This window comes from Echinops telfairi, unplaced genomic scaffold, assembly GCF_000313985.2.
Source record: "Echinops telfairi isolate 266 unplaced genomic scaffold, ASM31398v2 ScPeMD7_1;HRSCAF=3_0, whole genome shotgun sequence".
NCBI classification, from domain to species: domain Eukaryota; kingdom Metazoa; phylum Chordata; class Mammalia; order Afrosoricida; family Tenrecidae; genus Echinops; species Echinops telfairi.
Window position 1 is genome coordinate 32,644,350 of NW_022103896.1, and position 12,479 is coordinate 32,656,828.

The 12,479-nt window shown below is 43.4% G+C and overlaps 1 protein-coding gene across 2 annotated transcripts in view; it reads right to left on the bottom strand.

The window, feature by feature from the left end:
* The window catches only part of OXR1 (oxidation resistance 1), a 620,623-nt gene that overhangs the window by 169,735 nt on the left and 438,409 nt on the right, over positions 1–12,479 (bottom strand). The gene's annotated exons all lie outside the window — the stretch shown is intronic.

The following is a 12,479-nucleotide window of genomic DNA, read 5'->3' on the forward strand; positions in this document are numbered from 1 at the left end:
TGACCTTATTTTTGGCCTTTGTTGTGTTAGCCAAATTAGTAACTTTGCCAGTATTGCTTGTATCTGATAGGCGCAGCTGGATTGAGTTGATTACTCTTAGAACCATTTTCACAATTACACCAAATAAAATCCTATATTTAGCAGCTGTTCTCCAGTATTATATAGCTATTGTTAAATGACTCATTCTATAGGCCAATAAATATAACTATTGGAGGGTGCAGAGTGCCAGCTACTTGAAACCAGATGTCCCAGAAGCCACCTCAGGTTTTTCTATGAATGAAGGTCCTACTTATTATTTTCAAATTGAAATCACCTAGTATATGCCATATGGCTCAGATTCAGTTGTTGGAGAAGATGGAATCAGCTTACTGGGAGAACTTCCTATTCTGGGTAATAATATTTCCACTCTTTGGTTGGTTCTTGCAAGCACAGGGCTTCCTGTATTCCCCTCACAATGCTGAAAAGACAATCAGGTTGATAATTGTTCACAATAGAATGTCAGATACTTCGGATCTGCCAGCTTACCCATGAAGAAACATTGTTTCAGTTAATAACTTAATATGACATCCCATAGACCCTTCTTAGAGAACAAAATCATGGGCTGACAGAAATGACCATCACTCGCCTTCAAACTAGTTTTAGTTGAAGACCTAGTAGATATTAGCAACCTATCCAGATTATTCAAATAATGTCTCCAATTGAATTAGTAACCCAAAAGTTAACCATTAAGCAGATCTCTTGAGCTTCTTTTTACAGTTTTATTGAATACATTCTTTCCATTAAGGATAATTTTTAAAGACAATAATTCATTCAACACACTACTCCTTGAATTTAATTTTTAGAAGTAGAAAATGAATGTCAAACTTCCCCATTTTCAAATACATGTAGGTGGATACACTGTTGTTGGTGGTGGTGCATTCGCACAGATTTTAATGTTTCTCATTTAGTTGTAGCTCTGGGTGGAGATCTACCTATTTTGGTCACTTCTTATTCTGGGTAGTAATATTTCCACTCAGATTGGTTCCAACCTTCTCCAGTGAATCCCAAGTGTTGAGAGGTAGAATCTATAGTGCAGTCTATTTTTATTTATTCACAAACCTTTCTTGTCTTGCATATGAAGGAAGCGGGAAAGAAATTGTCTTTCTACTGTGTCCAGCCATGTAATATACAGTATTTTGCACAACCCTCAAATTGAAAAAGTACGTTCTCCTTATTACTAGACATGAAAAACAAGGCTCAGAGAAAACAAATCCCCCACTGTCAAGCAGCAGTAAAGCTAGCTGCTGAATCTCCAAAGCCTAAGCTCTGTTTACGATATAGCTAAGGGTGTCAGTTATCTCAAACAGAAATATCACAAGTCGATGGCTTTAAAAGCAGATATGCTTTCTTTCACAGTTTAGGAGGCTGGAAGTCCAAATTCATGGTGTCAGCTCCAGGGAAAGCCTTTCTTTCTTTGTCACCCCAGGCAAAAGGTCCTTCATTCCTTCCAATGTGTGTGGGCCCAGCTTTCTGTCTTCCTCTAGGCCCACAGAATGTGAGCCATTGATGACTCTTCTCTCCTGAAGGTAAGGAGGTCCCCTTTCCTTCCCTCTCTTGTAAAATAAAGGTGATGCAGGCCCAACCCCAGCGAAACTCCCTTTACATCACACCAGGGCTGTGGCTTCAAGGTGGTGACTTAAGGAAAGGCACACCACACACCAAGCCCGCCAGAGTCACATAACAAACTACCGTATTCTCTTTCAAACTAACTCACTGCCATCCAGTTGATGCCAACTCCTAGCAACTCTGTAAGACAGGGTAGTACTGCCTGTGTGAGCTCCAGAGATTAGGCCAACAGAGCTTCCTCCATGTCACCATGAGCCCTGGTGGTACAGTGGGGACTCACTGAGCTGATAACTGCCACGTCAGCAGTCCAAAACCCCAGCCGCTCCGCAGGAGACAGATGGGGTTTCCTACGCCTATAGGGTAGCCATGAGTCAGAATTGATGGCAATGAGTTTGCTTTGGATATCCTCTTGAACATAACCTAATTCTGCCTCATTAACCACAGGCAGAAGTTGGGTTCCTCAACATACCACAAAATGGAAAATGACCACACGATACTGGGAATGACAGTCCTGCTGACACATACTCTATGGGTAGCGGGTAGAGGGAATATACTCCATCCATGACATTAAGTAATACAAATAATTAAATGAATAAAAGCAGGCCAATGAATTGCAAGAAATTTTGAAACTTTGTTGAACTCAATCTTGTCCCTAAATGTAGATACCATTTTAAGAATTAAAATGTTGTTCTGGAAACATCGAGAATGCCCCTGTGCACTTTAAGATCACAGCAAGATCTCCAAAACCATCCCAACGTTACCAATTGTTAGGAGGAAAACATGACTAAATTGGGCAGTGGGACACACACCCCCCTCACTATTTCCCCTCAGTCGTCCCCTTCAATAGGCGCCCCAGGCCTCCAGTGGTCCTTCCTCAAAGAGCTACTTCAGCTTCCTGTCTCTTCTTTCTTAGGGACCCCAACGTTCAAATCTATGTCTATTGTTAAAACCTGGCGATTCTTGGCCATGTCTTTGCTCTTTCCTCCTGCAATTTCGTCTTTGATTTTGGGCAACTTCATTCTCCAGAAGCACTTGCTTCCCCTGCAGGTTGAGGCCAGGCTGATTGACTGTGTTTATAACATCTGTTTCTAGTGTGTATTGAAGTTCATTTCTTTTCTTTTTTTCAAGGGCCTGCATTATTCTTTCCCTATATTCTCTTCATTCTTTTATCCCTCCCCTTTCTAAATCGTTATTCTCTCTCTCTCTCTCTCTTTCCTAATTGACTGTGTTGCCCACGGACCCTCAGAGGTCCTTTTTTTTATTTTTAAATTTTAATAGTTTTATTGACATACAATTCATACACCAGGCAATTCAGTCCAGTGAACAAGTTGTGTGACCATCACCACACTGAAAGGTAGAACACTGTCTTCATCGCTGTGCTCATTCTGCTTAGCCCCCCGTAATTCCCGCCATCCTAAGAAATGATTGATCGAGTCAATAAACTGTCTCTATAGATTTATCTGGCCTGGATTTCATATAAAGAAATTCATAACCCACCCCCCCAAAAAAATTCCAACAAAACAGAAAACTCTCCATCCAGAAAAAGTAGAAAATAATAAAACCAAGAACAATTTAAAATGAGACAAAGGGAGAACAAATGATAAGGTGTAAAAATATAAACTAACTACACCTGCATTAATCCACCGTTCAAGGCACTCTCTGATAGCAAGGCTTTTCTTATCACTGGCCAGTCATCAGCGGGATTCACCAGAGGCATAATCAATGTGGGGGACTCTGCAAATGCCTTCTGCAAACCAGGTGCCTGGGCTCCTTTTAAAATATCAACACTGTGGTGAGCTCTTGGTAATCACTCACGGGCCACGTTAAACCCGGCTCTCAGCAATGCAGAAAGTATGAAGGAATTGGCTCTGAACTTCCAGGGCCATCTATTCTAGAAAGACCTTCGGGAGAAAACAACAATTCAGGTCTGGGAATGAAAGCACCGGCGAGCGAGCATTAATGTTTTTCTTAAATGTCAAAGCTGAGACCGCCAGGGAGAACCCTGGATATTGTGAGAGTTGTCTTCACATGAGGGTGAATGATGAAAATGTGAGCAAAAATCACACCGGGGGTCAAACTCACAGCAAGCCATCAAAGATGTCCCATGACAACCTTCGGAGAAGAAGACGGTCACTGTGAAAATGCAGCTGGGCCAGTTTGAGCTTCGGCGAGTTCTGGCATTTGCCCCCAGCAGTACTGTATACATACCCATCTGTTTGCCTGAGAAAAACAGCTTCCACTCAGGCATTCATCCTTGGCCCCACTCAGGGCAGTTCTCTTACTAGCCAGTTATTTTACAAGGTTCTTGTAGTGTTTCTGGATTTCTTAACTGCTGGGAATTCATCTGAATGGGCACTATTAAACTATGAATTTTGATTTATTGGAAATGATATGAATAGAAAACGTCCAAGTGAATGGATTGCTATGAATGTCACTGGAAAATTTAGATCACTCCTTTTCTACATTAACTAAACTAGTGCAGCCAACTGGACAGCACTCTCTTTATTTTATTTTATTTATTTATTTATTTATTTTTAACTTTTCTTTTATTTATTTAATTATTTATTTTTTAACATTTTATTAGGGGCTCATACAACTCTTATCCCAATCCATACACACATCAATTGTGTAAAGCGCATTTGTACATCATTTCTCAAAACATTTTCTCTCCACTTAAACCCCCAATATTAGGTCCTCATTTTCCCCCTCCCTCCTCCCTCATGAGCCCTTGATAGTTTATAAATGGGTATTTTGTCATATCTTGCCCTGTCCAACGTCTCCCTTCACCCACTTTTCGGTTGTCTGTCCCCCAGGGAGGAGGTCACACACAGTTCCATGTAATTGGTTCCCTCTTTCCTACCCATTCTCCCTTTACCCTCCCTGTTTCGCCACTCACACCACTGGTCCTATAGGGCTCATCCGTCCTGGATTCCCTGTATTTTCAGTTCCTATCTGTACCAGTGTACCTCCTCTGGTCTAGCCTGACTTGCAAAATCGAATTCGAGTCATAGTAGTGGGAGCGGGGAGGAAACATTTAGGAACTAGAGGAAAGTTGTATTTCTCATCATTGTTACATCGCACCCTGACTGGCTCATCTCCTCCCCGAGACCCCTCTGCAAGGGGATCTCCAGTGGCCTACTAATGGGCTTTGGATCTCCACTCCGCACTCCCCCCATCATTCACTATGGTGAGATTTTTTGTTCTGATGATGCCTTATACCTGATCCCTTCGACACCTCATGGTTGCATAGGCTGGTGTGCTTCTTCCCTGTGGGCTTTGTTGCTTCTGAGCTTGATGGCCGCTTGACTACCTTCAAGCCTTTAAGACCCCAGACACTATACTTTTTGATAGCCGGGCACTCTCTTTACAATGTTTTAGCGAGGATTTATCCTGGCTGGGTTATTTGCTTCTTGTATCTCAAACTAAACGTTTGAAAGATAACCTGGGCTGGTAAAGAAACATGCAGAATCATTATTCTAATGCCCAAACAGTTCATATGCGATGACATGCTTCTTCAAAGAGTAAAAAAAGCTGTATTGCTGAGGAGAAAAACCACACAGGCACAATCTTATAGAAGCATATTTTTAGGATTAGTATCTTTCAAAGTTGTGTGATGTTCTTTTCTATCCTTGTAAGGTTGAAACCTTTTCTGGACTTTATAAGAAGCTCATGGGCAAGGATGTTAATTTTGCCAGAGTTTCGATGGAAAACATAAATGACTGAATAAAATATGATTCCCAATTTAAAAAAATTAAAAAGGAAAAAAATGCAACATAATACATATGTGACATCTGTGAAAACGCAGGAGAGTGGACAATTTCAGTTGCCTAGACTGTGAGTGGACATTATATGGGGGGAAGGGGAGTGGACGGGGGTATAGTTTGGCAATCTATAGTTATTCCCTTGACAAGGACAGGGAAAGCTGCCTGACTCGTCTGACTTGGAACCATCACGTTCCAGAAAGGGGCACACCATGAGCCTGACCACCCAGGACCTTGCCCAGTGAGGACAGAGTTGGGTTCTAGCCAACTAGGGACAACCTCCATTGTTTAAACACCCTCTAACCCGACCCCCAGCCCTGAGCTCAAAGTCCCTTGCAAGGCATAGAGCAAGGCCTGCCTGCTCACCATGTTCGCCCTAGTGCAGACCCACCAGGCCTGTCCCAGGTGTATCCTGCCCTTACTGCTCAGTACTCCTGCTTGGCTGCCACCCTCTCTACCTGCTTGTTCAGTCTCAGGGGTGCTGCCACGCCATTGCTCCTTTTGAGAGGCCGGTGGCACCGGGATCCACCAGGAATGGGGTCACCTTACCCTCAAAACCTTAAAAGATTTGTAGTATACTTGAACCTGGCTTTCCTCCTTTTAAGATTTTTTTGCTGTAAGAAGTAGTAGTACTCCTATCAGATCTAAGACTAATGCGCTCAGCGAGCCATCACAGGAAGCAAAAGGTCAAGCTGTTTGTAAGCCTGTTTGTGAGGAGAATGTGTCAAGATCTAAACAATGTGTTCATGACTGCATTCATGCATAACTGAAGCCAGCCGGGCCACTCACCTCTGCAGTGACTCAGGCCCTCCTAGCCTGAGGGCTTCGAAACGTTTATGGAAGAATGCAATGAAAAGATAAAGGAATTTTCCACTGCGCTTTCTGAAGCTCCTTTTTTATTTACTCTTTTGATAGACCAAGGTAAACTGTCAAATATTTCACATTTTAATAGAGGGTTCCGCTGCTAAATGAAAGATGAGCCGAGGCATGAGTCCACCGGCTGCAGTCCGGGAGAAAGATGGGAAGACACGTGAGCTGGGAAACTCTGAGCAGGAATTCTTCTCCGTCCTCTGAGTTGCAATTGACTCGACAGGAGGGGTTTATTTTAATTCTGATTCCTTAGAATTGGGTGTTAAACTGATCTTGGCCAGCCAAACTCCAGAGAAGTAGTAACACTTTAATTGGGTTACTGTCTTTCAGAATACTGATAGAAATCAATACAAACAGGTTAGGTGCAATGAGGGATTTGACTAAGGAGCACTCAGGATTAGCACAGGAATCAATCAAAAATAACAGAATGAAAGCGTGATCACATTTGAATACCACGGTAATGGAATAATGATAGATTATGGGGAAAAATCCCCAGTATGTCAGATTGTTAACGCTGGTAAAGTAACTTGCACTATAACACATAATGCATCGGGGTGCATTCCTCCCCGAGGTAAACACAGAGCAAAAGCCTTGGCATCGGCTTCATCACTCTCTTTTTGAGGCGCCATCTCTGTTCCAGATGTAGCTCTCTAGCACCTTCTTTTAAAGCTAACGAAACCACAGAGCATCTGGTGAAGGGATAAGTGATGTTTTTTGAAGATCCAAGAAACCCACCGTTACTTTTTATTCACCTGTCTTGAATCTACATCCTTTGAACACCCTCCCTCACTGCCATCGAGTCCAAGTTGACTCATAGAGAGCCCCTGTGGGTTTCCAAGACTCTAACTGTTTACTAGTGCAAAGCCCCGGCTCTCCCACGGGGTTGCTGGTGGTGTCCAACTGCTGAGCCTGCGGATCTCGGCCCAGACATATCCACTGTCAGCACAGCAAGCATGTGTAACAGACAGAGAAAGTTCCCTTTGCCTCAACTGCCTGTACCCAATGAAACACCGAGAGTGGGCAAACAAAATAATCCCGTGCGAGGTAAGAAAAACAAGTCCTTAGGACCAGCTTCAGTTACTTCAGCACGGCTTAAGAGCCCTTGTCCCTCAAGGCAAACAGCGCTGCTAAGCAGATGCCCCGTCTAGGTTTGCCGATGCTTTGGGAGAGTGCCGAAAGAGGATGTGTCAAGTCCTGGGGCTGAGCTATCTCCAGATGTCCGCTGGGAGCAAGCCTGGCCAGCTGGGTACAACACAGGGCAGTAAAATGCACACCTTGGGAGCATCAGGAAACATATCTCTGAAGACTTGTTGTTGTGTCGGTTCTTAGGTGCCATAGACTTGGTTCCGACCCCTTCCCACCCTACGACAACAGAAGACACAAGCCACATGGTACAACAAACTGAAAGATAAGGGGTGCCCTAAGGGTAGGGCTGGGCAAAAAAGATCTAGGAGGGAAGGTCATTTATGGGACAGAATTCAGTCATCAGTGACTATTTCCAATATGCTTTAACCCACCACTATAAGTTGGTAATGACTCACAGTGACCCTGTATATATTTTCCAAGAGTACAATTTTTTTATGGGAGCAGACAGTCTCATCATTCTCCCATGGAGTGGGTTTGAAAGGATAATTTGGGGGTTAAATGGCTCAATACTGAGCTGAGCACCACCAGGGCAGCCTGAGTTCTCTCATTTTATTGCCAATAGAGAATAAATGTTGAGCTCCAAAAGTCTTGTGCAAATTGAGAAGCTTCTGACTTTTCGTAACCCTGCAGGGGAGAGGAGAGCGACCCCAGGTTTCTGAGCCTGTAACCTTGATGGGAGGCCCATCGTGGTCCCACAGAGCGGCTGGGAGGTTCAAACCACCAAACTCAGGTTAGCAGCCACAGCTTACCCACGGTACCATCAGGCTTCCTTTCCTGAGGATCACTCTTCACTCATTCTAGGACGCAGAACGCTCTGCTTCCGGGGCACATGCTCAGGAGATGAGAATTCCCTGAGTTGCTTGTTAATTACTCCCTCATCCAGGAGAAACCTAGGCGGGAACCACAATCTCTATGGGCCACAGTCCTTGAACCTTAGGGCCTTGTGTAATTAAAATTTCATTTTAGACTGGGCATTCCCTGCAACTTTGAATAGAATTATTCCCCATGTTTTAAAGACTTCATTAAGAGCAACGAGAAATTAAAATAGCTTTAAGTACCATAAAGAGGAAGGGTTCCTTTAGATCCTAGCAATCAGCTTTCCAGGTAATGTGCTGTGTCTCCTTTATTAGAAAAAGAAAACAGATCTTAATTGAGCTCATTAATTGGGAGGGTTCAATGGAGACAAAGTTCTATTAGGTACAATTAGAGCAAATACTAAGGGAGGGGCCAGAACGTGAGTTGGCCCACGTGTGAGAGAGGAGGAGAGAATTCAACGTACACGAGCTTAGAGAAAGGGAAGGTGCAAGTGGGTATTTGCTCAGACGACCTACTTACCTTCAAGGTTACAAAACTAAGGAGGGCAGGGAATTGCTCGGTCTCAGGTGAGAGAGCAGGAAGCCATGGCCCCGAGCTCAGGAAGGCGGGCTAAAACCCACTGTGAGGAACTTCTGTGAGTCAGGAAGATTATTTAGCCTGAACGTGGGCACATCAAGTGGCTGTGAGGCAACAGCAGCAGAGATGTTACGCAATCAGTGAAGAAGGTTACACAACAGGAAGACTTGGCGCTTGATGCTCACCCCGCACGGCAGGGGGCCACTGCCCTGCTGTTGCTGAGCTCCGCTCTTACCTGCTTTGGGGCCTTTTTCTGTTTCTCTTTCTAAACAACCTTTGGCTTCCTAAGATACTCAGCACTTATGCATGATCTCATTTCATTATAACAAATGATGAATCAGTAGTTCTATGATCCTATTTCACAGATCAGGCAAATGAGGCCAAGACATATTAAGTATGTCACCTTAATACATATTTATCAATACACGAATCATACCTATAAGGTAAAGACTTAAAATGCAGACCAAAATAATTTTATACGTTAAAATTGTATAACATGGAGAAGAGCAAATTATATGACATCATCATCCGTTCAATCTCTCGAGAAGGACATCACGCTTGGTAAAGGGGCACAGCACAGAAGAAAAGCCTTTTGATGAGCTGGACGGACAAGTGGCTGCGACCAAGGGTCAAGCCCAGTAACCATTGTAAGGATGGCGCAGGACTGGGCAGTGTTTTGTTCTGTAATACTTAGGGCTGATATGAGTCGGGACTGACTGAAAGGCACCTAACAACAATAACAACAACATGCACTCAATCATCCATGACATAGCTTGTTAGTGAGCTGACTATAGCATTTAAAGATATACCCAATGTAGCCCATGCCAAGGGTGACAAATTTGATCAGTGTTTCCATAGTCAATCCATACTCTGCGGCAGTGGTTCTCAACTTCCTAATGCCGCGACCCTTTAATTCAGTTCCTCATGTGGTGGTGACCCCCGAACATAAAATTATTTTCCTTGCTACTTTATCACTGTCATTTTGCTGCTGTTATAAATCGGGAGACCCCTGTGAAAGGGTCGTTCGACCCCCAAAGGGGTCACACCCACAGGTTGAGAACTGCTGCTCTGTGGCAAAACTTCATGGAGAAACTTGAGCCTGTTATTCAGGACAGAATCTAACCTAAGACATTTTATTAAATGATTCATAAGCAGCGACAAGAAAGTCTTAATTGAAACTGAAAGTCAGACTTATGATTATTTGAAAAGATGGAGCCTAAGACTTGTTAATTATGAAAGAATTCATTTCATACACTCACATTTGATTTTATCCCAGCAGAAAAGCTGATTAAGTAGAATATAACTCTGAAGTAAAATATTAACTTTTATAAGGTTGATTAATAGGCATTTTTAGGGCAAGATCCATCCAGTAGCAAAATACTGGTTCTAGAATACTATATGATAAATACTGTTCTGGAATAAAAACTTTTATCTGGCATGTTCAGTCCTCAGAATGGATTTCACCACTTCATACCACTACTGGATGGGCCAAGAATGGGTCTTGATACACACATTATTTCTCAAGTCCAGGGGGCTGTTAAGCAATACCTATTGGCTAACTGCTTTGATTTCACAAGACATAAATGAATGTGAACATAATCTATCAATTTAATATGCACAAGTGATATTAAAAAAAGCAAACTCTGCCACTGAGTCGATGCTGACTCATAGCGACACTCCTATGGGTCTCTGAGACTGTAACTGTCTACAGGAGCAGAAAGCCCCGTCTCTCTCCTGGGGAGGTGCTGGTGGTTTAAACCGCCGACCATGTGGATCACAGCCTAACGTGTGTAATAAGAAAAATCAATTTTTTATACATGCAGAGTTCTGGCAACTTTCTGACAAAGAGACTCATTATTTATCCACCCCCCCCACAACAAAATACTGGTTGTTTTTCAAAGGTATTGACTGGAAAAATGGTTTCTCATGAATATGAAAAACTTGAATGTCTTCAAATAAGATTCAAAATGGGGAGGGAGTGAAAAAATGAGGACCTAATGCCAGGGGCTTAAGTGTAGAGGAAATGTTTTGAGAATGATGAGGGCAATGAATGTACAAATGCGCTTTACACAATTGATATATGTATAGATTGTGATGAGTTGTATGAGCCCCAAATAAAATGATTTGAAAAAAAAAAGAAACATGGGGAAAAAAAGATTCAAAATGTATACGTTAACGCTATTGCTATGAGCAAACATATTTGAATAAGGATGTTGGAGTCGTGCTGTTTTTTGTTGGGATCCCTGATCAGGTTTGACATTGGTATAAAGAGGCAACTTAGAGAAGTGTAGCGACTGCATCCCGGCAATAGTGAAGATGGTGCAGGGGTGGGCAGTGTTTGGCTCTGATGTCCAGAGGGTCTCCACGAGTCAGAACCACCTTGATGGGACCTACTAAGAACAAGGGATGGCCTTGTTTCTGACCCTATGCTTTTAATCAGCACGGCAACTTGCAGGAGACATTGCTAAAAGGGAAATGATCCGACACCACTTCCTCCAGGACAGTATTGCTGCTCAGCAAGGACTGTGGAGAAAAGCAAGGTGAAGACGCTATGACCTTCCACCACCTCCTGAGCAGCTCATGTCCACGGCTGCCAGGCTCTTCTGCCCCCAGGATCGGCGGAGCATTGACCATGAAAGATCAGAGAAGTGAAGGGCTGCAGTGCAAGGGGGTCAGCACAGCCTCTGCAGGGGTGTCGTCTAATGAGCCCTCCTGAAGAAGCCCCTACTCTCACAAACCATAGGCTCAAGGTCTGCAGGGCGCGGGCAAGGAGACGAATCCCAGTGGGTCTGGTTTCAGTGATGCCTACAGAAAGGACTGATGTTTGACTCATGTGTTTCTGTTCCTCATGACGCTTTACATGAGATTCCAAAGCATAAAAAGACATACTCAGCTCAATTAATTCTTATGTGGCTCCACAGACATACATAAGTCAAAAAGGAAAAAAAATACACTATATAATAATAACACACAGCAGAGAATGGCCGTTCAGGGTGGACCCTGCTGGATCTCCCTGGAAAAAATCAATTGATAAGGCAATACTCTTGGTATTGATCAGCCACATATGACAGAATTATTTAGAGCTTCCAAGACAGTGGTTCTCCACCTTCCAAATGTCGTGACCCTTTCATACAGTTCCTTGTGTGTGGTGACCCCCCAATGATAAAATTATTTTCCTTGCTACTTCTTCACTGTAATTGTGTTACTGTTATGAATCGGGCAACTCCTATGAAAGGGTCGTTCAACCCCCAAAGGGGTAGAGAGCCACAGGTTGAGAACCGCTTTTCCAAGACAACTTGGAGCTTGAGAGTTTCTAAGTACAAGATCTCTCCCTCAAAATTCTCTTTCTCATCCCCATCTGACCTGGGGAAGTTTGGACTTATGGTACACACAGCACAGGGCTCAGTACTGAGGCAAGAAAATGTGAGGGAGAACAAGACACAGTCTTTGATATCCAGGATGCTGTCATTTACTTAAGAGCTCTGGTGACATAGTGGTTACTAGTTGGGCTACCATCCACAAGTCTGCAGTTTGAAATCACCAGGCCATCTATGGGAACAAATGGGGCTTTCTTTGGAAGCCGACAGGGACAGTTCTACCCTGTCCTATAGGATCACCATGAGTCAGCATTGACTGGATGGCGCTGAAGGAGTGATTGTTTAAATGAGGACAGGATCGGCCACCCGTGACCACACTCAGGCTCAC